The 27,968-nt window shown below is 39.9% G+C and overlaps 1 long non-coding RNA gene and 1 pseudogene across 1 annotated transcript; one reads left to right on the forward strand and one right to left on the reverse strand.

Moving 5' to 3' along the window:
* Positions 1–672: 672 nt before the first annotated feature.
* LOC104019230 (neuroendocrine convertase 1-like) lies at positions 673–27,968 on the forward strand (annotated as a pseudogene).
* Positions 1,036–4,390, reverse strand: LOC148055418 (uncharacterized). Its single transcript, XR_015705359.1, has 2 exons — positions 4,106–4,390; positions 1,036–1,631 (listed from the first exon to the last, which is right to left on the reverse strand). It is a non-coding gene; the product is annotated as an uncharacterized LOC148055418 (long non-coding RNA).

A 27,968-nucleotide genomic window follows, 5' to 3' on the forward strand; every position in this document is an offset into this window, starting at 1 on the left:
GTTGTCCTGTACATGCCGTGTGATGGTACTCAGGATGATCTGTTCCATAACCTTCCCCAGCACCGAGGTCAGGCTGACAGGCCTGTAATTCCCCGGATCCTACTTCTGGCCCTTCTTGTAGATGGGCATCATGTTTGCTAACCTCCAGTCAACTAGGATCTCCCCGGTTAGCCAGGACTGCTGATAGATGATGGAAAGTGGCTTGGTGAGCACTTCCGCCAGCTCCCTCAGTCCCCTTGGGTGGATCCCATCTAGTCCCATAGACTTGTGTGTGTGTCTATGTGGTGTAGCAGGTCGCTGACCATTTCCCCTTGGATTATGGGGGCTTCATTCTGCTTCCCGTCCCTGTCTTCCAGCTCAGGGGGCTGGGTACTCCGAGTAGTAATGAAAATAGTAAACAGAAAACTGTGATTCAGCACAGTTGTTCATAACCAAGCGACTACCTGAATTCTTTTATCCATTCATTATTTTGCTCTGGCTAACTTGGACTTCAAAGGAGAAAACACATTTAGAGAAAACATAACTCGTTGTACTGTCTTGGCTTCTCATCAGGTGAAAACATTAGTAGGTCTGATTATTAACTCAACTTTCGAAGGATCGTCAGTACATCCCTACCATTCTGTGTTTCTGTTGCCCACCTCTAATAAATACAAGATTCTCTTTTTTTCAGGCATGGTCCTCAAGGAGCTTCAGGTAATGTATTCAAGTAATTAAAATATAACTTTGGACCTGTGTAATATACATGGATAAAAATGTTGACATATTTGTAATCCTTTTCTGTTCTCCAGCAATATACATGAATAACTATCCCTTCCCAAACTGGATCTCCATGTTATTCCTATTTGGGAAAAAGGAATTACAGGCAAAGGTGTTGTCATTACAGTACTAGATGATGGGTTGGAGTGGAACTCTTCCATCTATGCTAACTATGTAATTTTGGGCATTAGAATGTGTAGCGTTCGTTACATATCAAGGCTATACCGACGGATCTCCAGCCGACCCGGGCTGGGGAAGGAACAGTCAGCACACACAGTGTGGGTGTTCAGCTTCAACGTTTATTGCGCAGTAGTCTACCTTTATACTCCCAGCAGTAGGCGTGTCATGTTATAAGGGGCGGAGACAAGGGAGGGTCAACCCTTAACTCTTTCCGTACAGCGCGTGATCTTCCGGTCGCCAGCCCTTATCTTTACTACATTTCCCCCTCCCTTAGCTCCAGTAGTTCTGGATCTTGCTGGGGAAGCTGCATGTAAAATAATCGATATGTGGTAAGACTTCTTAATATACGACTCATAGAACGCATAATTAAGCGTAACAGACAGGGTAATAGCACAACAAGGTCAAGAACAAGTAACAAGACTATGAGCCCGGTTATTAAAAGTTTGGGCGTTATTAACATTCCAGTTTTGTAAGCCTGGGATAGTGGAGCTCTGGTTTGACTTGTGGCAGCAACTGTCCTCCTTATCTCTAGTGAAGTAGGGGGTGAACAATAGACAGGTAGAGGCTTGTCCAATAGCCGGCATATACAGACACGCATCCGTTACATTCATGGATTTTGCCCAGTCCAGCCAGTAGTTCATCGCGGCTCCCTCATTGCTCCCCCACACCATCAGGATGCATAGGGAAATGGTAACCTGTCAAGATAAGACTCAATAAATTGATTAACGTTTATACGGTCGAATATTTCGACTGGGTACCCATTCTAGCATCCCTTTCTCGGTTTGCACACACGCATACCCACGTCCCAGGCAACGGAGGGAATACGGGCCCCTCCATTCACGGGTTTGCAGGTCCCGTACTTGAACCAAAGGGTAAGGCCCTTCGTTCTCATCGAGCCGGAAATGTGCCTGGGTTGCAGTCTGGGTTTTATAGGTGTTCCCTCAAATGGTATGATTTAAGGTAATTAGTGCCGTTGCTAACAGACGCTGTGCCCGAAATAAGGGAGGGTCAAGGGGAGGGGGAACCCCTGTTCCTGGGCTTATCTTTTCCCCCTCCCTAAGTCGGTCGAGTAACCCTTTTAATGTGCGGTGCGCGCGTTCTACAATGCTTTGGCCCGTACTGTTGTAGGGAATGCCATGACTCAACTGAATATCCCAGCGTGCGCAAAAGTCCTTTGTCTTCTTGCTGACATATGCCGCTCCATTATCTGTTTTAATTTTTTGTGGGATGCCAAGTTGCGCCATACAGTCCTGCCGATGTAAAATAACTACGAGAGCATTTTGTTTAGCATGCATAGTGGCTAAAATAACTCCACTGCAGGTATCAACTGTGACATGCAGATACTTATGTGGATTAAAGGGTTCATAAATTGTAACATCAGACTGCCATATTTGGTTGGGCTGCAACCCTCGAGGGTTTACCCCTGCCTCCCAGAGGGGACCTTTGGAACACACAGGATAAGCAGCAATCACAGAGCGAGCACCTTGCAAAGTAATACCAGTTCGCTTTCCCACTGCCCTAGGGGTAAGGGGTCCCTCTGGTAGCTCAAGTATCACTGGCAGTGCCGGGGGAGCCCTACCACCCCCCCTAGATGTCGTCAGCCGTGACGCTGGTTCTCCTTGTTCCTCAGATCTTTTCCTGCGCTCTGCTCTCTGTGTGTCCAGCACCCGTCGATCACTGGGATGCAACGGGGCGTCCTCAGAAGGTGATGGTGTCTTGCCCTCCTTTTCTCCTTCCCGCCATCTTCCTTCACGTAGTTCGCAATACCGCTGGGATCCCACATCGGCCCCCGGGACCCAATCCAGCAACCTATCAGTCAGCTCCCTTTCCACACATTGTTGCAACTCGCCCCACGGGGAATTGAGTAGGTGGCAGATCCGCTGGTGCAGAAGGTGCTGAAGGTTCCGTGGGTGGCTGCTCCAGACTTCCCACTCGTAACGGGAACACCTTTCCCGACTCCTTTGTTCCCGCTGTGCCATAGCCTCCCTGCACCTCCCCTTCCTCCGTTGGCTCAGTCCCCAGTAATGACGGCCCTGTCTGTGCCCCACAGGCCACCCCTTCAACTCGAGTTCACACTGGAGTTCCAGCCTGTCCAGCACAGCAGTACAGAAAAACAGCAGAGATGCCCTGGCCATCTGCCAGCCCAGGCACATAGCCATTGCTGTTATCAAAATGTTCCCAGGCACAGCGGAGTAAGATGATAAGCAGTTCAGCAGTACAGCAAGCAGCGAAAGCAAAAAGCAGCCACTAACGAGCAGTAGACTCTAATATACAGTAAGGCAAGCAAGCCCCGTGGCAAGCACAGAAACCTGCCGATTAATAGCTAAACAGCAATACCTGCTATAACTTCGATCTAGCACATTCCAATTAAATCTGTCGTTATCTCGAACGCTTTGTACCCTATATTGGGCGCCAAAAAAAACTGTCGTGGTTTAACCCCAGCTAGCAAATAAGCACCACACAGCCACTTGCTCACTCCCCCTTGGTGGGATGGGGGAGAGAATCGGAAGAGTAAAAGTGAGAAAACTCATGGGTTGAGATAAAAACAGTTTAATAGGTAAAGCAAAAGCTGTGCATGCAAGCAAAGCAAAGCAAGGAATTCATTCACTACTTCCCATAGGCAAGCAGGTGTTCAGCTATCCTCAGGAAAGCAGGGCTCCATCATGCGTAACGGTTACTTGGGAAGACAAACGCCATCACTCCAAACGTCCCCCCCTTCCTTTTTCTTCCCCCAGCTTTATATGCTGAGCATGATGTCATATGGTATGGAATAGCCCTTTGGCCAGTCTGGGTCAGCCCCCCCTGGCTGTGCTCCCTCCCAGCCAGCCTGTGTCCCCTCCGAGACTAAACCCGTTGGCTTTTTGTTCCCAGGAACTTCATGCCCCATCAGCGCGCTACGTGCGGCAAGCCAGCACCGCTTTGCTGCAAACCCCTTCTTAAGCACCCTTTCTACTGTTCCCCAGGCGCGAAGCCAGTCACTGGCTCCTCCAACATTATTTATGATCGCTTCTGTCAGCTCATTGCGTATTTTTCCCCAATTTGAGGTGTCGAAAACTTCTGTGGGAGTGCCGAGCACTCCCCGGCGTAGCATCCATTGGATGCAGTCGCCCGTGGGCCTTTTCCTTATCATCCTATCCTCGCCCACCTCCATTGCTACCAACTTTAATACCTTTACGAGTTCCGCGAGCTCCATCGCTGCTATCTGCAGCCGATCACATCGGGGTCACCACTATGTAGCGTTCGTTACATATCAAGGCTATACCGACGGATCTCCAGCCGACCCGGGCTGGGGAAGGAACAGTCAGCACACACAGTGTGGGTGTTCAGCTTCAACGTTTATTGCGCAGTAGTTTACCTTTATACTCCCAGCAGTAGGCGTGTCATGTTATAAGGGGCGGAGACAAGGGAGGGTCAACCCTTAACTCTTTCCGTACAGCGCGTGATCTTCCGGTCGCCAGCCCTTATCTTTACTACAAGAATGTTATGGAATAAATTAATCAATTGTAAATTTGATATACAGACATTCTTCTCCAGCTTGCTCTCTGTTCTGTAAGGCAGCTTCTACATGACAGAGATGATGGAAATATTTGCCTCAGGCATAATTTGTAACCTGGTCTGTGTCACAGGAAGCTAAATGTTACTTCATAAAGATAGCTTTATTTTTTTCTCAGTTGTTTTAGATCCCAGGCATGTTTGTATGCAATGATTTAATGATGAATTATTAAACTGTTTCTAGCACCATGAAAAGTTTATGGAATTGTTAATGCTTATCAAATTCTACCAACTTGATTGCTGTCAATGTGAGGCACACCAAATAAATAAATACAGACACTAGAACCCCTTTCTTTATCCATTATTATTTCTTTATCCAGTATTATTATTTCCATTATTATTTCTTTATCCAGTATTTTTTAGTCATCACAATTATTTCTATTTTTTTAAACATAGGATCCAAAGGCAAGTTATGATTTCAATGACAACGATCACGATCCCTTTCCTAGATATGACACAAAAACCAAAAACAAATGAGTAATCTCCCAGTTGTGTAAAGAGAACAAAGCTGTACACTATTACTTTGTGTCTTAGGACATGCAAATATAGAAATATCTATATCTTGTATGACAGTTATATATGAAAGGAAAAATCCTTATAACATTTGCACAAACACTGGAAATTAAGGAAATTAAATTCCAAGGTGAAGAGCTTTTCAATTTTAATCTTCCTTTAATGTCCTGAAATTCACCATGTCTGTTTGTAGAATGACATCTACCTAAGCAGATTTTGCCTTCAGTTTGCTGACTTGCAATAAGAATGTTAAGAGAATACATATCTCCTGTGAATTGCTCTGGAGGAAATTGTTTCTCAGAGAAACTTGCCAACCTACCAAAACCTCCATCCCTTCAGGTCAGCTCTTGTAGCTAAGGATGCTGTTTTCCGGTACTGGCATTACCTTTTGGACAGGTAGAATAGCTTCTAGCTCTGTGCATACATGCACAGGTCAAGTCATGCTTCTAACTTCTTCCTCTCATATGGGTGTGACTCATGGTCAGACACTGAAAGAGGTTACATGCACTTCCTGGATAATCTTTCTGTCTCTTCTGAAGAAAAAGGCAGATGGAAGTCTTCTGTAGACCAGATTTGGACTAAATGTCCCCAGGGAGACAGTAATAAATTAGGAAGTTTCAGAAGGCTTGAACACAGACAAACAGCCAGTTCACTTAGTGGAACTGTGTGGCTTGGAAGGAATGAGGAGTTTTCTCCTATGCCCTTTCTGGTACCTCTTCTACCACCAGTACTAATTAATGGTACTTCTTCTGGTACCCTTTCTACCACCTCTCTGGTGGTGATGGGACTGTCACACCTAGGCTTATCCATGGTAGTTCAGGGAGGGATTTTGTCCATCAGAAAGAAAAGAGAGTAGACCTCTTTAAAAGCTGGTGCACAGAACAAGTCATTTTTCTAAACCAATTAGGATGCCATTACTCAATAAAGATACAGTAAGAAACTGATGTTCTGGTTCCCTATTGTCTATCAGTCAATATGATAGCATCTACAACATACATCAGTAAGTGCATAGAAAAAAACCCAATCAATGAAAGAATAAACATCCCATGAATGAGACATTTAAAAAAAGACATTTCTACTTTGTTATAGCATTATTTAAGAGTGGGAGGACATTATCCTCTGGTTCCAATGACATTATCTCTTAAATCTACCTCTATTATCTCTAATGTTTACTAGTAAGTAAGTGGAATTCAGCCCAGAAGCATTCAAACACTTCATTGAATAACAATCTGTAGTATTAAATAATATAGCTCTTTTGCAATTACATTTATTTGAAGACTTTATGTATTGAGCAGTAATAATCACCTATGGCAAAAAAATGCATAGAAAATACTTGGTTACAAGAAAAATTTAGCAATCGTGAAGATACTTTAAAGGCTAACTTTCTGAAATCCTAAATAAATGCAGTCATTAAAAAAGAGTATCTAAATGTGTGATTAGAAGTGACTTGTTCGTATTTCTTTCTGAAGGAGTTTAGCAGCTTCTTAGCCCCAAAATTTTACCTTACTCTTGCAGTCTGCTAAAATACTGATAGCTCATAGGTCTTTCGATCTCAGTGTGTTTTGGATTAGGTATTTATCATCTCATCATGATGATACTTTGATCATTAAATGGGTTGTTGATTAAACAAACTAAGTTATGTTGATTGAAGCCTAAGGGAAACAAGTATTTTTGTATCAAGTAGACATAATTCAAAAGCTATTCAATAGCTGCATTACATTCAGGTAAAGGAAGACTTCCATCAAATCAAGATCATCACTGGTGAGTCTGTGTATTTTACACAGAAGTGTATGGGTTATGAGATGTTGTTTTTTCTTACTATATTTATTCAGACATGGCACACGGTGTGCAGGAGAAATTGCCATGCAAGCCAACAATAGAAAATGTGGAGTTGGAGTAGCCTACAATTCCAGAGTTAGAGGTAAGAAAACAAAAATAGCTAGATGTCTGTTGTGAACGGAAATGAGATGGATCCTGGAAGTGCTGAGTATTCTCAGTTACCATTAATCTGAAATACAGATGAAGTCTGAAATACATCACTCTTGCAATATTAGGCTACAAAATCCTGTCTGGCAGGATAATCTGTGCAAAGTGTTACATCTATATGACATCATTTCTTAAGTGCCAACATTCTCTGGAATTTGGTTTATATCTTGACTACAGATAACAACAACAAGTAGATTGAACCCAGAGATAAGACTGTATCTTTAAAGGAATGATGGGTCTACTTCTTACAACTGCTTTTCCTGGAAGGAGGTGGCATGAGGGAGGAGAAGGGACTGAGTAGAGTAAAATTAAGAATACCCTAATTTATAGCCACCCTTGTTTGCAGCATATTGTTTCCATCTACACAATTACATTTGAAAGGTCATGTCAGTCAATATATTCCTACTGCTGTGGCTTTTGTTTCAACAGTTTACTTCATGCTACAATCATAAGTTAATTTTGAAAATAGGTAAAGTCTTGCTTACCCTTCAGTCAATATTGCCATTGTTTTAAGAGATGACTAAAAGTTTAATCCATTCCAGGTTCATGAAACAGACAATCAAAATATCAGTTGCAAATGGATATTTAGTTCAGAGGAAGATACTTGCAAAATCCTAGTTTTTCCATTACTCCCTTTTTAACTTTTAAAAAAAGAGATAATAAGTGGTGATTGACAACTATAACTGCTGTTCCCACCATTTCAGTCTTATGTTTGTAGGTTCCCATTTACTCTACTGAGCTGTCATGGATGTCTGCTTTGCAGTCTGCCTTTGCCATAATACATGACACTGTCATACTCTGTTTAAATAAGATATCTCACTCATAAGATGAAGATGCTAAATTTTCAAAGCAGGGCAAAATGGATGAAGCTGCAAAGATGTTTGAATTCCCGCTGTGCCCATATTTTAAGGCACTTGCATCTACAGAGAAGATCCTTTCACAGTTATTTGTATGTACTCCTCTTGTCTTCATTTGCAAATGCAAACTACAAATCTGTGCTGGGTGATTTGTCTAGAAAAGGAAAATAATGGGACGAAAAGCAATCCAGCAATCCAAATTACCAAGAAATCTGCTTACATCTGGGTGGGGGAGGAGAGGGAATGAAAAAGTTGAAAGAAACTGTAAACTGGCATATATGACCAGCCTGACAGAGATAGGGATGTAACAAAAACACATTTGAAGAACAATGGAAGATAGGAGAAGTTTTCAAAAGATTCAGATAAATTTGGACTGGCTAAACATTGGAAGGCTTTTTTGATGTTCTAAGCTATACAGGATCTGTTTCTTCACAGGCATTTTTTAAAATCCATTAAAGGATGCATTATGCAGTTCTATTTTACATTAGTTTAGGATGACTACTTTAAGTGGTTGCTTGCTTGTAGCAACTGCCATACTGGAAAAATCCATTGGTCCACAGGCAATGCCTTCTCTGACAGTCAGCAGTAGCTGCTTTAGAGAAAGAAACCCTGACATTCGGAATAGCCTGTTCTCTAACCTTCAACATTAGAGGTTCGTTTAACTTTGCCTTGAGAGATAAAACAAAACATTAAAAATTTTTCATTTTCCTTAAAAATACTAACTGTAATAAACTTGGATGTGCTCATTAGTCACATTAATATCTGGCCCTATTCTGAAATCTTTTACTTGATAATTCTGTTCAATACCTTGTGGCTGTGAATCCCACAGGCTTTTCTGTGCACTGTGTGAACAAAATACTTCATAATGTCTGTTTTAAAAGTGATACCTTTCAGTTTCATTTAACATTCACTTGTTGTTTTATATAGAGCTAAGGAATGTGTGCGTATCGATCCCCTTTGGAGTAAAGCAGAGTATATATATTCACACACATCTAATCATAGCACCATACTACGATATTTCTCTGGTACTGCCATGGAAATCACATGATTAAGAAGCTCCATTTAACACAGGACTGGTCTTAGAGTTCCAACAGAGTGACATGTTGATAAAAATAACCTTCTGCCAGGCAGATACATGTATCTCAAATTATGTTGGGCTTTGCCTGCTTTTGAATTTGTGGGACTGATAAAGGAAACAAGCATGTGGAAGAACAGGAAACAGTTTATGCAAGAGCAAATAATTGGAATCTTCTTAGGGAAATATCACTGTAGTCATCAAATCCCTGAGTTGACTTAAACAAGCAGTATTTTTGGAGATTATAAAGCTAAGACAGCAAGTTTTTTGTGAACAGTTTTCATCAGTGTGTTGTCAGTGTTCTTGTTTTCTTCCTTATTATGTTATTTATATGCAGAGTTGGCTTTGTCTTCTTGTTTGAGAAATGTACTAGTACACTTTGAGAAGTGTACTAGTCTCTGCATTCCCAGTATCTCATTATATGTTACAATCTATCATCTGGAGCTTGCAGTCATTTCCACACAGACAAATCTTTGCTCATAGTACAATGGTATGAGAGAATCTCATGATTCTGAGCCAACTGAAAAATGATTTTTCAATAGCTTACAAGTTTATGCCTACCCATGATAAGTGGTGTTTTTTAGTTCCTGAAGCACAGTATATACCTTGATTCTTTTTCCAGCTTTACCAGTGATAGTGGGATAGCAGTGCCACTAATTAACATGAAATAATAAAACCTAGCTTTCTCTCAGAGTAATTAGGAGTGTCTTAGAGGCCAGCCATTTGGGAAAAGAATTATGCTTACAGTCTTTTTTTCCTTTTTTTTCCTTAATGACTGTGAGGACAAAGTGTTTTAGTCAGAACATTCAGAACTACTTCTTTGACCTAAAACTCTTAGAACTCTTAAAGATAAAAGAAATTTTGATAAAACCTATTTAATTTCAATGACTTACTAGCTATTTCAGAAAAGAAGTCTTTGATATAGATCTAACAGAGAGGAAGGAAGAAAGAGAAGTCAAGTAAGAACTCAATGCAATGAGAAAAAGCAGGAACAGTAAATAAAACATAATCTTTTTGGCTCTTTGCAAAAAGAGAAAGGAGTGCAACCAAGATTTTACAAGTTTGTTTTTAATATTTGTAAAGAGCACTGAGCTCTGTAAATAAAGGGTAGGTATACTGTTTTACCCTGGCATTATAACTGTGCAGAGTATTATTTAAATGAAAAGCAGTAGGCCATGGTGCAATAATTATGTATTAATTTTGCTGAAAATTTTACAGTTAACAAAGACAAAAGAGAGGGAACAAAATAAATGCAGTCTTGTTTTTTTCTGTTAAGGTATACGTATGCTGGATGGAATAGTCACTGATGCCATTGAAGCCAGTTCAATTGGTTTCAATCCAGAACATGTGGATATTTACAGCGCAAGCTGGGGCCCTAATGATGATGGTAAAACTGTAGAGGGACCTGGCAGACTGGCACAGAAGGCTTTTGAGTATGGGATAAAACAGGTATGACACCTAAGAGAAAGCTACAGTGAAATATGGCAGGGAACAGAATTTTAAAACAGTTCTTATCAGGGAGGAAATGAAAATGGTTTGTGCTCTGTTTGCTCAAACACATTTGAAAAGGGGGAAAGTGATTTTAATAGTACAGGTAGAGAAAATACCAGCCAAAACATAACTTTTAAAAAAGCACCATTAGAGCTTTTAAAGCTGGTTTTAAGCTGGTATTCTCCACAGATAAGCTTTCTTTTTCCATCCTTACTTTTGCTGCCTTTGTCTTGCCCTACCCCGACCCTTTTCTGCCTGCTTGTTTTGCTCTGAAGAGTAATTGGATTTCTGCACTGAAAGCCTATAAAAATTTTATACAAAAATTCTGATTTGTGAATATTTTACTTTGTGAAATAATGATGCGTTTTAGCACCCTGTGGATGGGCTTGTATTGTGTTAATTACATTAGTTTATAAGTTGGTGGATATCGTGATCCAATTAAAATGAAGATAGTAAAAATGCATGATGGAGAGTACAGAAAACAGTGCTTTTACAAATCTTTTTTCTGTCCTCTTTTGATCTGGTTGGATGATAAGTAGGGTGCAGACAGAGCTATTGGAGATATATATACATAAAGTGTTCTTGCCAGTGAGGTGAAAAGACATCTAAAGATGGCCAGGTAGTAATACAGAGAGGGAGACTGAATCAGAGATGAGAAAGGAGAGAAATGGAGGAGTGCTTTAAGGCCAGAAACAAAGAAAAAGAGGATTTTGGGAAAAAAAAGTCAGTTAACATTAACTTAGCAGACAGAAGGAGAGAAGAAGAAAAAATAATAGTCTTACAACTGACAGGCATACTCTGAGGAAAGAATGGGGACTGAGATGAGTGGGCTGGTGATAAACAGAGACCTAAGCCCATAAGTAGGCAGCAAGAGAAGAGGAAGAACTGAAGACAAGAATTAGGGAGCCAGTGTTCAGTGGTCTTACTCTGAAAAAGCAAGTTATTTGGTGAAGAATATAAATCTTTTTTACAGCTTGTTTTATTTATTAGGGGAACTAAATTTACCTATTAATTTGCCAGGCTTCCTTTTGCAAGGATCTGGATGCTCTCCATTCCCATTAAAGTCAGTCAAAGATGGAGTTGCCAACCAGTTTCATCCCTGAGCCCTTCGTCGCTGGCCCAGTAAAGCACTTGAATGCTTAGCCTTAAGCATCTGAGAGACATTAGTAGCACTTCAAGTGAAATCAAAACAGGTGCTCACATATACCAGTGATTTACTGGACTGCAGCCTTTATTCTCAGAAGAAGATATCCCTTTTACTGTGACTGACGTAGCTTGTTGTTCCCATTTTAGCAATTATATTACAAAGAGTACATCTTATTTTTCTGTTTCTTTATTTTTAATGTTTTAAGTGCTGCAAATGTCTCTTAGCCCTTACACGAGTAACTTCAAATCTCGTCTGAGAGGGGATGATAAAAATCTGTATCTCCAACTGCTGTTTGCAGTGAATAGACATGTATTAATACCATATGAAAATATAAAGTTTTGCTCTTTGCATGAAATAGATTCTTTCCTCTGAAGGACTAGCACAGTTTAAGACAGAATAGCTGATTGTTTCCTCTGTGATAGCTGTGGTGGTTTACATGCTGCTGCAGCAATCCACTGTCAGCTGTCAGCATCAATATTATTAGCTGCTGCTACCTCAGTATACACTGGAGAACAGAGCAGGGAATGAAAGTGGTTGTGTCCTGAGAGACTGATGGTGCTGGCCCACAAATTTGTAAGAGAAGGAAGGCTTTCCAATCAGATGTGCTTACTGGTTCACTGTTTTTCAGCAAGTGAATGCCAAACAGTGAAAGGCTTCATTACAAAAAGGAATTGTGTGGAAAACTCATATCATACATCATTCATACCACTTACCCATATCTCTCTGATTACAAGAAATGCAAGTGAAATAACTCCTGAGGAACTTGCCATTTCTTTAAAAAAATAGGGATTTTTTCCGAGAAATGCTCAGCACCATGCAGCAGCATATGGAAAAACCTGTTCATCACAGACCCTTCTTTTAACTCTAAAATCTATTTTGAGGAAAGTTGCTGTACCTGGGACACTAAATCTAGACTAGACAAAATAAAAGATGTAGATAAACTAAAAAAATGTACTATAGGGTGTGAAGTAGGTTATATCATCTAGCTGGTTTCTTCTCTCTCTAACTTCTATGGTACATATGGAAAATTGTCTTTTCCATATGAAAATGTTTGGGATATTGTGCTATCATTGTGGAAAGGGGGTTGTTAAGAATATATTGCAGAGACCAAAAACTTTATTTTCTCTTTGATAATCACTCATTTCTTCTAGAGCCAAAATGGAAAAGGCTCCATTTTTGTATGGGCTTCTGGCAATGGAGGTCATTAGGGTGACAATTGTGACTGTGATGGTTACACTGATAGTATCTACACTATCTCCATTAGCAGTGCTTCTCAGCAAGGCCTTTCTCCCTGGTATGCAGAGAAGTGCTCTTCAACTCTGGCCATAGCATAAAGCAGTGGGGATTATACTGACCAAAGAATTGTAGGTTGTTTTTACCAGATTCAGAAAAAACATAGAAATGTATTATATATGAAAATAACAAGGGCTTTTAAATGCCTCATTTCAAGTGCCTGCTTTACTTATGTTTTACATGCTTAATACTTTCATCTTGAAACACTGAGGGATTAGTAATCCGAAAAGTGATTATATTTCCAGAACATCGTCTACTGTAAAGCAATGGCTAAACAATATCACTGTATCAAGACAGTTATATCAGCATGCTGAAATGTTCTGGTGCTTGTGTATGACAGAGGTCTCTACATGAAGTTTGATATGGACCCATTCTTCAAAAAGGGCAGATCTCGTCTGTTGGGTTAGGATCTGATACAGAATTAATGGGATTGTAACAATAAAAAATCAAGAGAGATTTAGAATATAAAGAAAAGGAACTTATGGAGTTCGTGTACCCATATGAGTCAGTACCTCTGGTATATGTTGCCATTCTACCACTTACCTTCTGTAAGATTTTCAGCCCCTCCCTTCCCACTGATGACAGCAAAAATGGTACTTCCAAGCTTGTAAAAGGTACTCAGGAAGCAGACAAATCAGTCTCTGTGACATCATTAACTGTGTAAGAAAAAATTTGTCCTAAATAAATTTGCTGTGATAAAATAATATTCAAGGACCTATAATCCCTGTTCTGCTCTGGTTGATGCTTATTTTACAATAAACTACATGGATGGGGATTAAAATAATGTCAGTGCTGGTTAGTCAAGAGATCAGTCCTTCCTAAGTGGATTCACTTCATAGCTGAGATGTAAAGGTCTCAGTGTACCCCCTTTCCATATCTTTGGATACCTGGGCAGATGAATTTGGTATTTAATTTCCAAATAAGGCACATGTTTCATTGAAAATTATAGTTCTGCTGAAGAGGGAGCAGAACACTAATACTAATCTTATGAGTAATATTCAAGCAGGCAGTAATTTTAAATGTTCTAGACCCAACACAGTGATCTGTTTTTATGATTCATCACTAAGCCCAAAACACTTATTGTGAAACCTTAAAGTAAGATATTCAATGATGTGGCAGTATTTTGTTCCAACACAAAGCATTTTGATACAAAAATTATAGTTGAAGTAAAAAGAGTGGATTGAAATATGAATGGATTTAAACATCCATCACTGTCTGCTGGTGAGGAATGTATTAAAGGATACATGGTTATGTTTGTGAGTGTGGATATGACTGTATTTACAACTGTTTTTTTCATGCAATTTGGGTTTTGTTGTTTTTATATCAGAAAAGTGCTGATGTTCACAATGAATGTACAGAGATTCACACTGGGACCTCTGCATCTGCACCGCTTGCAGCAGAAATTTTTGCTCTAGCTCTGGAAGCAAAGATGTCCTAAAATTACCATTGAAACTCCTCACTCTCAGCCATCCCACTATTTTCCCTCAAACATTGTCTATTTAAAAGTGGCACCATTTCATGCTGCAGCTCCACTTTATGTCAGTCAAACTTCCTCAGTCTGATGACAAAAATGAGCAGCTACTTGCATCAACACCTACCTAGTGAAGCAGAGCCAACATAAATAAGATGATGACCAAGGAATTTTAGACCTTTTTGTGCACTGGCAACAATTGTTTACTGAGTTCCAGTCAATTGCACTTAAAGGCAGTGAGGCTGCATATGTATCAGGAGAATGTAATTTGAAGACAGTAAGTTGCAGAAGTTCAAGTGAAGTCTTTATTCAGTTTGCAGAACCTTTGCTGCTGGTGATGGGACATAAAATGCAAAATATCCATGCTCGAATGTCAGAGCAGGCAGGTGCAAATCCTGTAGAGCTGGTAGTCAGAATATATGACTTGGAGGGGAAAAGAGGAGAGGAGAGGACAGGACAATGGTCTTTTCACAGAAAACGCTTCAGGCATTAGGGCTTAGGCATATTACTTGAAAGATGTAGGTTCAGCACCCTATTTTATCGCATACTATTTGATTACATAAGCCAAGATACTTAGGGCCATATTGTAAAGGGTATAGTTAACCACAGATATAATCAAATGCCCAGTGAATTTTCAAAGTCTGTATCCCAAAAAGACTGGTAAGAGATGTCAATTTTGCTGGATGTCTTTAAATGCCTAAATAATTTTGAACAATTGAGCTCTAATCTTGCTAGGTATCAGTTCTTCATTTACACAGAGGTTTTGTCTACCTACAGAAGTATTATGAAGATAAGGATGTGACATGCTCTACATTTTAAAACAATGGGGTCATATACATTCCTAAACGTGTTCTGTTGCACACTAATAACTGAGAGAAAATTGATAGATAGTCCTGAAACAATTAACCAGGAACATTTTCTCAACAGCCCAAATCTAACCTGGAAGGATATGCAGCACTTGGTAGTCTGGACTTCAGAATATGATCCACTGGCTAGCAATCCAGGATGGAAAAATAATGGAGCAGGACTGATGGTAAACAGTCGATTTGGGTTTGGATTACTCAATGCCAATGCACTGGTGGATTTAGCTGATCCTAAAACATGGAAAGGAGTACCAGAAAAGAAAGAGTGTATTGTCAAAGATAGAAACTTTGAACCAAGGTAAGAATTTGCATTAGCAGTTGTCACGGAGGGAGTGAGAGTGCACTTCACTCGTAAGAGAGAAGCAAAAAAAATAAACTTCATTGATATAAACCAGTGAGTTAACAAAGTTCAATGATGAATGCGACAGTGGTTTAACAAGATTCCATGGCAAGGTACACTTGATTATTTACTGCATAGAGGACAGGGTCAGACAAGACCATCAGGGAGACCCTCCTGCTGAGTCATGAGGTTCAGAGAGAACCCCATTGCTTTCTAAACTCCTTCTCAGAGAGGAGTCTAGGTGTGGCTGGATCCAATCCTAGTCCCAGACTTGGTCAACGGTTTATGTCTAAAGGATTATATATGTGCAATTAATCCTTTATATCACCTAGCTAAGATTTCAAAGTTTATCATGCTATTAGTCACTTACTGAGGATCTGTTGCGGCAAGGAATCTCTCAACCTCGAGGAGTAACCTTGAGAGGTGTCCCTACTCAAGGGGAGATCCTGGCGTATAGCCTGCTGCCGTGCAGGAGAGCTCAAAGGGCTCTTGGGCTGCTCACTATTTATGGGGGTAAGATGATTGACTCATAGTCATATTTGCATACCAACTTCATATGTTAGTTTCTTTCAAATCTAGCTTGAGCTGGACACTGACCAGCACTGTGGTTAGGTGGACACATTGCCATAAATTAGCCCTTGGCTGTTGTGTTGTTGTCTGTCTCCCCCGAATCCACTTTGAGCTGGATGCATCACCACTGGTGATTACCGCTTGAGCAGGGTTACGGGAAAAGGTCAAGTGTGTGTGGGGGGGAGCACACCACCACAGCAGTAGCTAAGCTTATCTCAGATTGCACCTATCAATCATCTTAGTAAAGCCTGAAGGATAGTATTTTGCACAGATTGCTCCAAGACAGACTTAGAGATTTCTTTTTGATTCTTTGGGTTTTGCTTTACTGTATTCCTCAGGGGCAGGCAAGCAGCATTTTTCTTCTTGTTTTTTACCATTTAGTGTAAGACTGATGGAAATTACTACCATGAAAGCCTTAACAAAGAATAAGATCATTACGTTTGCTTGTGCAGCCAATGTATGGATGGATGATGCTGTGAGATTGAACCTGAACAGATAAGATATGAAAGTTTACATTGCTATCAGCAGATGAAGAAAAAGATACCAAAGTGTCATGATCTAAAGAGTTACCCGGCCTGCAGGTGTGTAGAGATTGCGATTGTGGGTTCGTAGGATTCTGTAATACACAAAGACATGGAGGCTTTATCCTCTAAATTTCTCTATTACATATTACCACAAATACCACACAAATCACCACTAGCAAGTATAACTATGATTAATAAAGCAAATATATGTATATATCTCAAGCTATTACAAATTGCTATCAACAATCAATAATATAGCATCAATCAGTAGTATGGCAGTGATTAATCGTATAGCAATAACCAATAACAGCAACAACTAAGCAGGTATATACTATTACAGGTTGCTACAAACTTATCATTAGTGAAGCAACTCATCAACAATATAGCAGCAGATATAATAGATTACTTATATGGATATATAATACCGGCATCAAGTGAATTAGATTTCAGAAGGAGCCAGACCATCCCAAAGGGGAGGACAAACCAATCCCAGAGGGGGACCCAACCATCCCAGAGGTGGGAGGACACACTGAACTGACCCCAAAACTGGGCCCAAAGGGGGACCAATAAGATAATAGATAGTCTCACTTCAAAGATGATCTGTGTCACAGAGTCTGGAGTCAGCCAGGCGTTCCCGGTGAGAGTCCAAGATCTCGTAGAAAGTTCGTGTAGAGAATTCAACCTGTTCAGGAAAGGAAAAGTACATGCAGCACGGGAAGTTCTCAGAGAGAGGCTCCATTTTGGATTAAAATTAAGTCCCTTTTTATATCATAGAGACAAAGTGGGCAGAGGAGATCATCACTTCAAGCAGCCAATAGATACTGTTAATTTCTATTTTTCACCTGGAACAGCCAATAGATGATGACATTTTCTGTTCTTTCAGAGCATTTTTTATTTTCCCAGACTGTTTCAACTTTTTCAGATGATAAGTTACTGTTACAGTTTCGTGTTTTTGTGCTTATTGATGGTATCTCAGGATGTACCTACCCAGCTGTACTTCAAAAAGGCCAGCTGCACTTTTCAAGGATACTTATGGTTCACAGGCCTAGTTCCCAGGCTCACAGTTCCAGGTTGGCAGGCCTTTCTCTGTCAGTATTTTCCAGCAGACATTTTCTTCTGTTGAGTAATTTTCCCCTTTCTAACCAGGCCACCTTTATGGCTGCTCACATCACAGTGTCTCCCACGGATTTTTTAAAAAAACATCTGTAACTTCTCTCAGCAATTTTTTTCCTGTGACATGTTGAAATCAGGGTGATATATTGGGCTTTAGTCATATTCATAGCACTGCTCTTGTGAAACACAAGTGTCTCAAAGGCTTACTGAGAAGACCTACCAGCCACACTAACAAATCCTCTCAGCATAGTGATCCTGTATTCAAAATACAGGTAAGTTATAATTAATCATTAACCTGGTTAATCAGTAAGGATCTTTAGACCTTTTTTGTCTCCACTTGTTCACTTATGGATTTGTTCTCTAGAATAAATAGCTATATCAAAGCTACAAATTATATTGTGTAAATGCACCAAAAATCTGTCTGTAGAAAGATATTGCAGTATTATGGAGTGTCACTGCTTGGTAACATTACTATTTATGCTATTTTATTATCAGTCTGTTTTTATGCTCCATCTCCTTTCCACGATGTGTTGGTATAGTACTGATGTATATAATTCTTATTTTTTATGTATTATTATTGCAATCATCTTCTATGTTACATTATAAAAATAATGGTTCCTGGATCCTAAGTTTTGAATTATTTATGTGAATTTATGTGGAAGTGTAGATAGTCAATTCTTATTAAAATTAATGGAAGTTGTGCAGAGCTATGCACAGTGCTCTGAGAATGTACAGAAGATGTGAATTTTTTTGACTATATTGACTACGTTGACTACATTGGCATTGACTACCAAGGATTAAAAGGGTATGCCCGCTGCAGTATTTTAACTCCATGATAACAGCTCTTCTGGTGATTTCATTGAGGCAACTAAGGTATAAATCTGATATGGTCATGTGACACAGCTGATGATTGATTGCAAAGACTGTTTTTTGTAGTCTGTGGGACAAGGATGTGATGACAGAAACCCCCAGTTATCAAACTTGCTTACTTGTTTCCAGGGTGCATTACACAAATGTAGCTTATGCAGCACCTATAAATTGCTCCACTTCAGTATTATTTGTGCTCCCAGAACTGTCAGGGTTTTTACTGGGGCATTCAAAATAAATAAAAAATGCAAAATTTGTCATTATTTATTCCTTTCTCATCATTCTGATATGGGTATCAAATGTGTCAGCTGCATTTCACATAATGATCCAGAATCAAACAGTTTCTGTAAGTAATCAAAGAACTCCTGTAGTTTTGCCAGATTATTAAGAGCAAATGAGGAGGTCATCATTGAAATTCCCACAAAAGCCTGCAACGGTCAAGAAAACTCCATTGCATCTCTGGAGCATGTGCAACTTGAGGCAACAATTGAATATTCCCGTAGAGGTGATCTTCATGTCACTCTGTTATCTCTATCAGGTACAGGAGGCAAATAAATGTTTTGTTTCTGTTGGTTTAGTGTGTAAGATTTATTTCATTAAAAACTACCTCTGTGCTCTTCACTTGATGAAAAATAGGTAAATATATTGTTAGATAAATCTAGTCATGTCTAACAGTGTGAGGACAAAGCATCCAGGGAACTAGAGAACTGATTCTCTGAATCCCTTGCTCTGCCTTCATGTGTTCTGGGCTATTTATGTAAGCAGAGATTTGAAAATCATACTTCAAAAATGAGGGCATCATTTCTAGAGACAGGACCTGAACACTGCAAAAACTGAGAATTCCTGGCAGACAACAAATCATAGTTTAATAGTGCTTATCAGCCTTACTGTGACTTAATGAACTAATGGAAAACTGAAGAAATCCAGCTCCCTAGATTTCATGTAACTGTGGTGTATTTAAAAACACAATGTCTGTTAGGGACCTTATTATCACTATACTAAATGTGATAGAATATGGCAAGTTATGTTGACAGTGTCCTGAAATAACACCATGCAGAGAAGAAAAAGAAAGAGTTGATAGAGTATAAACAACTTTGTAGAGTAAGATTTTCTATCAGATCAACTGATATTATTAGAAAAAAACAGACAAGATTTCAAATATTAAACATCAATCAAATCTACTAATATTAAAGGCTAATCTAGTAATTCACAGATAATAAACCGCTAAAGCCTTGTTCATGTCATTATTGCAGGACCTCACTAGAGAGCAAAGTTAAGGTGCTGTACATAAGGTATATTTCTATACTCTACCATGTCTGGGATTCCTTTCAAGCCTAACCTTAATTCTTTCTTTTCTAAGTAAGTTTACCTTTTTTGTTATGTGAGATGACTGCGGTGTTGCTGTGATGTGTTTTACCCTTGACTATTGGTGTGTATTTTCAAATTTAATTCAATCTTAGATAAGTTTTAGCTTGGGAGTAAATACATGGACTGTCTTCAGGCATGTCATGGAGATAATCATAGAATTATAGAATAGTTTGGGTTGGAAGGGACCTTTAAAGGTCATCTAGTCCAACCCCCCTTCAATGAGCAGGGACATCTTCAACTAGATCAGGTTGCTCAGAGCCCCATCCAACCTGACCTTGAATGTTTCCAGGGATGGGGCATCTAATGGGAACAGTAGCTCTCATTTCACTTATATAGAGGTATTTCCACTCCAAGACACTGTTCTGCTGCTAATGTCTAGGAAGTATGGCTTCATCTCAGTAAGACACCCCCATTTGAAAGACTGATGACAGTAATTTCTTCTTCTTCATATCTATTTCTGTGAGTTTAGTTGAGGTAGTAATAGTCAGTGTTACTGCCTCCACTATCCACTTTTCTTTAAAACATTCCTACCAAATGTATGTTGTTTCTTTTTTATATTTATGGTGTTACCTTTAAATGTATTTATAGCTTGTGATCAGGCTCCCTGGGGCTTTTCTGCTCTATATTATGTAAATATAGCTCCCTTGCTCTCTCCTTATATGCAAACAAGCACAACAAGTTTTTTACTGTGCAGCAGATTCTCTTCTGCTGCAGAAATATTTTCTGAACTGCAGTATTTTTGTAATAATCATAATCATAATGCTTTTCACCCTGTTTGAGTTCCAGGCTGTAACGACTTACATTTACTCATGCACAAAAAAACCCCCAACCAAAAAAACCCCAATGATGAATTCTTTATAAGGTTGCAGTTTCATAATACGGTGTGAGCTGGTTTGCCTTAGAAACTTCCAGCGCAGAAATTCCCAGAACTGCTCATTGCTGGAAAAGACTGGCTGTGTATGATCTCTGTTTCTTATGCTTCTTTATGAGCATCCACTACTGGCTCCTGTTAGACACTGAATACAAAGCAAGATGTGCCTTTTTATTGTGGCCTAATATGACAGTTTAAATGCTCTTAAATACTGCTATGAAAATAATTAAAGTAGCCACTGATCAGAAATAGCATTTTTCCCATTCCACAAGCCACTGTTAAATAGTATATATTCCAGGTTACCTATGTGTGCACTAGATATAGTCTGCAAGTTAAGTAATCTGAAAAATAAAAGCAGACATGGATGAACAATCACTACTGTTGGTCTATTGCACTAACACAGGGACCAGCACTATCTTACTGGCTGAGAGAGAGAGAGATAAGTCTCCCAATGGCTTTAAGAACTGGGACTTCATGTCTGTTCACACATGGGGACAGAATCCAAGAGGCACCTGGGTTTTAAGAATTACTGATGTGGTAAGTATATTTGTATGTTAAATAGCTAATTTTGGAAACTACCATAAATAAAATGATCGCTAACCACTATCAAGCATGTTGAAGAGTGAGTTTTCTCATTAAACAAACTACAACAAGAGTTTATTTAAACTAAACATCCATCTAGATTAAAAATTAAAGACTACTCCTCTGAAACACAAAAAATGATAGGATCAGAGTTTCTTGTTCTTCACATAAATGCAAAGACAGCCTCATTTCACTGATCTGTACTTAGCATCAAAATTTCAAGCCTCTATGTATTTCTCACATTATATGTCACTGAAAGAAATCACTTAATATATTTTTCTGTGATTTATGGAGTGGAATATGTAATAGAATTTACATATGATTAATTGAAAATAATTTTTTTCTGCAGAAAAGAGCACATGATAGATCTAGTCTCTTCTTGGTAGATGTGCATAATATTCATTAACTCAGAACCTTTTGAATTAATGAATTTCTGGTGATGTCAGAGAGCTATTCTGATGTGTATCTTTCCCTACCTTCTTTCTCAGAGTAATTACTGTTGAACAACCTTTTAACGATTAAAGCCAAGAAATCTACAGATATAAAATTAATATGTTTAGTAAAACCACCTGGGCATATGGATTACAACAGTGAGACACCAGAATAAAGTTCTGATATATCTAAGAAATACATATATGTATAAAAGAAAGATCTAATATAACACATTTTTGGAACATATTTAAGAAAAACATTTTTTGTAGTTATCTCTCATTTTCCATTTTCATTTTCTGAAACCTGCAATAAACCAAGCTTTTCCTCCTCAAGAGATAATGCACTGTTTCCTCAGTTTGTAAGGTTCTGTGATTCCAGAAATAAATTTTCTCATGAATGACCCTAACTGAAATCACAGATCCCCATGCAGAGTTACTGATAATTTAGTTGTCAAAAGTTGCATACTTAAACTTCAGTGGAAGGTTTTATTAGAAAAGAAGAGCATCAATAGCTATCTTCAGTCACTAAATGACTGAGCAAAAATTCTGAAAAGAAGCTTTGGTAAAATAAAATTTCAACATTCTCCATACATGTTTCTCCCACTTTCTAGCATTTAAATACTGTCACCAAAAGTAATGGACAAAGCATTTGTTGCTCACTTCCACAAGCTGTGTTTCAGATTATTACTGTACACTACTACAGAATATTATTCCAAATGACTATTTCAGTGGCAGCTTTTGTGGGGAAATTGCCATGGACTGGCTTGGTGAACGACTACTAATAACACAAAATACTAGTTCAGTAATTTTTGGTGTGTTATGGTGAAATTACACTGACGCTCACATGATTACTTAATAATTATGTTGATTAAAATATGAATATTTGGAGTAGTCAAGTCATTGTACTAAATCCCATCTTCTGATATATTCTGTCTCTAATGTATCAGTCTTGGTGCCTATAAATCATTGTCTAAATTTAGATATTGAAAGGCTTATAATATGTTTTGGTAACTTCTGTGTATTTTACGATCAAGTGTCCTCTGTTTCTTCTTGTTACATCCTGAGAACCTATCCTAATGCCATGCTTGTCCTTTAGTCCAGAAGAATACAAAATGAGGGGAGGATTATAAACTGGAAATTGATTTTGCACAGCACTGCTACCCAACCTGAACATATGAAGCAACCACATGTATACACATCCTACAGTGCTGTGCAAAATGACAGAAGACCAGTGGAAAAGATGACAGACATTGTAAAGGTAATGTCACATTAATTTTTCCCTTGTGTATTTTTCAATTTACAAGAAAATGGTATTTTTCCTAGTAAGAAGACACATACTCATTCTGTATTAATTTCCTCCAGCCCATAACCACTTGTGAGTTGTGTGAATATTGTAATTCTGTCCACGTCAACAACTGGTATTACTTTAGTCTCTGTTTTCATATGCCAACATCTAAGGGTTTTAGGATGACAAGAGGATATTGATACTAAAGATATTAACTCAACATCTAATGCAGTTGAGTGGTACAAGGAGGGAGGAACACCCTTCTGACAGACACACTAAATTGATAGCAATTCCAGTGAGTACAAGTGTCAGATCCCAAAGGAGCCTGACCTGTTGGAGTGCTTCCAGGGAGTTTGGAATGAAGTTTGTAACAAATGCCAACACAAAACTCAGACTCACTGATTCAGAGGGTTTGGTTAATTGGATCTGTTGCTTCCAGCTCCTTTTTCACCCCTTCTTCACCTTTGAGGTAGAGTGCTTTATGGAAAACAAACATTTTTGGCTTTTGGGATTGGCAGTGGGTTTCTGGATGTGCATGACAGTAATATTGTACATTTTCACAATGCTCGGTTATCTGAATGTCTTCAGAAAACATTATTAATCACATCACATCTATTCCTCTCCCTGTTAAGTAATTAGGATGTCCATAAAATACAGAGGGATGTCCCATCCTCAACCAGTTTAGGAAGGAGAAGATTGAGACAGACATGATTATGGTCTTCATATACATTAAAAGTATGTGTCCAGAAGTGTGGCAACCATGTGCATGAGCATAAGACTGAAATAAAGTAAAACTGGATTCAGGAGGTACTGTAGGAGAAGCTTGGTGGACATAGTAAAACAGCTCAAGATAAAATTAGTATTCAGTTAGAAAGATGATCCCAGTGTAAATGAGGAAGCTATGTGGCCACATACTAATGTGTCAACATGGGAGGCATAACAGACAGTGTTGAGATGAGATCATGCCTCTCACAGACTTCTCTGTAAATCTGTATTTAGCATTAATCTTCTGAGGTTTACTAAGATATATGTCATGACCACCAGTTAGCCATACTTCACTATCTTGTGTCAGGTAAGAGCATCTCCAGAGCAGATTATATGGAAGCACTAGTTCAGTCCTTTTCGCAAGTGTGTGTACCACATTCAGAGGTGCTTTCGCCACTTCATATACTTCCTCCAGTTAGACAGCTGAGGAGCTGTTCTCCTGCAGTCCAACCAGGAATTTTAGGTGAGCGAACTCTCAGTTGTTTAAGGAATTAGTGGATGGGACCTCCTGGAAAACTGCCCTCAGGGATAAAGGAGCAGAACAGAGCTGGCAGCTCTTTAAAGACACCTTTCTTAGAGCAATTCCCATGTGTAAGAAATCAGGCAAGGAAGGCAGGAGACCGATATGGCTGAGTAAGGACCTCCTGGTCAAACTAAAGTGTAAGAAGGCAGTGGAACCAGGGATGTGCATCCTGGAAAGAATACAGGGATGCTGCCTGGGAGTGTAGGAATGGGATCAGGAAAGCTAAGGCACAGCTGGACCTGAATTTGGCAAGGAATGTGAAGAATAATACGAAGAGCTTCTACAGGTATGTTGGTCAGAAAAGGAAGACTAAAGAAAATGTACCTCCTCTGGTACATAAGACAGGAGAACTGGTGACAACCTACATGAAGAATGCTGAGGTACTCAACAACTTTTTTGCCTCAGTTTTCACTGGCAAATGCTCTTCCCACATCTCTCAAGCCCCTGAACCTCAAGGCAGGGACTGGGGGAACGAAGATCCTCCCATCATAGGAGATCAGGTTCAAGACCACCTGAGGAACCTGAACATGCACAAGTCCATGGGACCCGACGAGATGTATCCCAGGGTCCTGAGGGAATTGGCAGATGTAGTTGCCAAGCCACTCTCCATGATATTTGAAAAGTCATGGCAGTCGGAAGTTGTCCCCAGGGACTGGAGAAAAGGGAAACATCACACCCATTTTTAAAAAGGGTAAAAAGGAGGATCCTGAGAATTATCAACCAGTCAGCCTCACCTCCCTGACCAGTAAGATCATGGAACAGGTACTCCTGGAAGACACGTTGAAGTATATGGAACACAGGGAGGTGATTAGAGACAGCCAACATGGCTTCAACAAGGGCAAATCATGCCTGACTAATCTGGTGGCCTTCTACGATGGAGTGACTGCGTTGATGGACAAGGGAGCTACGGATGTCACCTACCTGGACTGCTGTAAGGCCTTTGATATGGTCCCCCACAACATTCTTGCCGCTAAAATGGAGAGATATGGGTTTGACAGATGGACTAGTCGATGTATAAGGAATTGGCTGGATGGCCGCGTCCAAAGAGTTACAGTCAATGGCTCAGTGTCCAAGTGGAAACCAGTAAGGAGTGGTGTTCCTCAAGGGTCCATACTGGGACCAATACTATTTAATAACTTCATCAACGACATAGTGGGATTGAGTGCACCCTCAGCAAGTTTGCAAATGACACCAAGCTGAGTGGTGCAGTTTATTCACTTGAGGGAAGGGACACCATCCAGAGGGACCTTGACAGGCTAGAGAGGTGGGCCCGTGGGAGCATCCTGAAGTTCAACAAGGCCAAGTGCAAGGTCCTGCACCTGGGTTGGGGCAATCCCCATTATCAATACGGACTGGGGGAATGAATGGATTGAGAGCAGCCCTGTGGAGAAGGACTTGGGGATACTGATAGATGAAAAATTGGACATGATCCGGCAATGTGCGCTTGCAGTCCAGAAAGCCAATCATATCCTGGGCTGCATAAAAAGAAGCATGACCAGCAGGTCAAGGGAAGTGATTCTGCCCCTCTACTCCACTCTCGTGAGACCCCACCTGGAGTACTGTGTTCAGCTCTGGGGCCCCCAGCAGAAGACATGGACCTGTTAGAGCAGGTCCAGAGGAGGGCCAAGAAAATGATCAGAGGGCTGGAACACCTCTCCTATGAGGACAGGCTGAGAGTTGGGGTTGTTCAGCCTGGAGAAGAGAAGGCTCCAGGGACACCTTTCAGTACTTAAAGGGAGCTTATAAAAAAGACAGAGAGAGACTTTTTACCAAGGCATTGTCACCTGACACTAAGGGGACAGACAGGTTCTTTTAGGGTTCCTTGGCAGAATGATGACAGCACTAAATTGTAGTTACAATTAAAGCTTTATTTTCTTAACAAGATATTATGATTAGTATAGCACAGAATTTATGATTAGAATGGGACAGGATTTCTACAAGCAGAATCAATATAGTACAATCTATAAGTAGCATAATACAGAATTTATAATACAACTTATGATTTCTAATCACCTAGGTCCTAACTTAACTTATGGTTTCTAATCACCTTGACCCTCTGCAGATCGGGTCAAATCTTAATACATGGCTTGCTGTATCAATATAACAATCATAATCTAGACTCGAAAATCATATAAAAGAATGAGTCACTCAATCCTCGGAGGAAGCAGACGATAGTGAAGGCGTCCCTGGCCACCGGGGGGGGTCACAGGTCTCACTGTCCAGCAGCAGTTCCAGTCCAAGATCCCCACTTAGGACTTGTAACTGCTTGATTTTATAGACAGTGCTCTGTGTGCTGTTACGCTTCCCTGTTCTGTGACGGGGTCATCAACAACACCTGGTTGGCTGGGTGCCTGGGACCTTCAAGGCTGGCAAGGAAGGGAGTAATTGGCCTGGTGCCCAGGAATCTTGAGGCTGGTAGGGAGGGGAAGAAGAAATCTGTTTGGTTTGTCTACTTGGTTCACAGGACCTTCAGGGCCTGATAACGAGGAAGGGAATGAATACGTGACCTGCTTAGTCACAGAGAATGGCTGCTTGCCTTATAAAATGGCATTAGTTATGCTAACCACATTACTAGGGGTTGGGAGCAGGGGGTACTGGTCACAGGCATGTAGTGACAAGACAAGGGGCAACAGTTTTAAAGTGAAAGAGAGTCAATTTAGATTGGACATAAGGAAGAATTTTTTTACGATGAAGGTGGTGAGACACTGGAACAGGTTGCCCAGAGAACTTGTGAATGCCCCATCCCTGGAAACATTCAAGGTCAGGTTGGACAGGGCTTTGAGCAACCTGATCTAGTGAAAGATGTCCCTGCCCATGGCAGGGGGTTTGGACTAGATGATCTTTGAAGGTCCCTCCCAAACCAAAACATTCTATGATTCTATGATTCTCTCTCTCCAAGACTGCAACAGATCATACTCTAAAATGACATGTTGTATCTTGCCAATATGGAACCTGAATTTATAACTTCCTAATTTGGGGAGAGATTCAGTATTCAGACAATATAGTCCTTTTGATAGTTATTTTTGGTGTATAATGATCTAGTTCTTTTCTAGATGCTAGTGGCTCCTAAATGAAAAAGTAGCATCTATACACACACACATGTAAATCGCTATTCAGAACAAATCTTACTCCAGTCAATTTTTCATTGACAGCTAACCTCTTTTATGCTATTCCATATTCTAGCACCATACCGCACAGGGGTACCTGAATGAAAAACCCAAGGTCACAGAAGATATCAGTAGTAGCAGTGACAAAGCAGAAGATAAAATCCCATCAGAGGCTATCCTACAATTATTGCAAAGTGCTTTTAGGAGACAGATGGCTAAGAAGCGACTGGCAAAGACGACTGCAAGTGAGAAGTTAATATTCCACATGAACACTTCTATCAAGCCCTTGAAAAATTAAAGAAGCCATCCCAGTTAAAAGACTCAGAAGAAAGTCTGTACAGTGACTACATTGATCTTTTTTACAATGCCAAGCCATACAAGCATAGAGATGATAAACTGCTGCAAGCCTTGGTTGATATTATGTATGAAGGAAACTAA

This window comes from Nipponia nippon, unplaced genomic scaffold (assembly GCF_047370975.1).
Source record: "Nipponia nippon isolate SJK-2023a ecotype South Korea unplaced genomic scaffold, ASM4737097v1 scaffold_22, whole genome shotgun sequence".
In the NCBI taxonomy this organism is placed as follows: Eukaryota; Metazoa; Chordata; class Aves; order Pelecaniformes; family Threskiornithidae; genus Nipponia; species Nipponia nippon.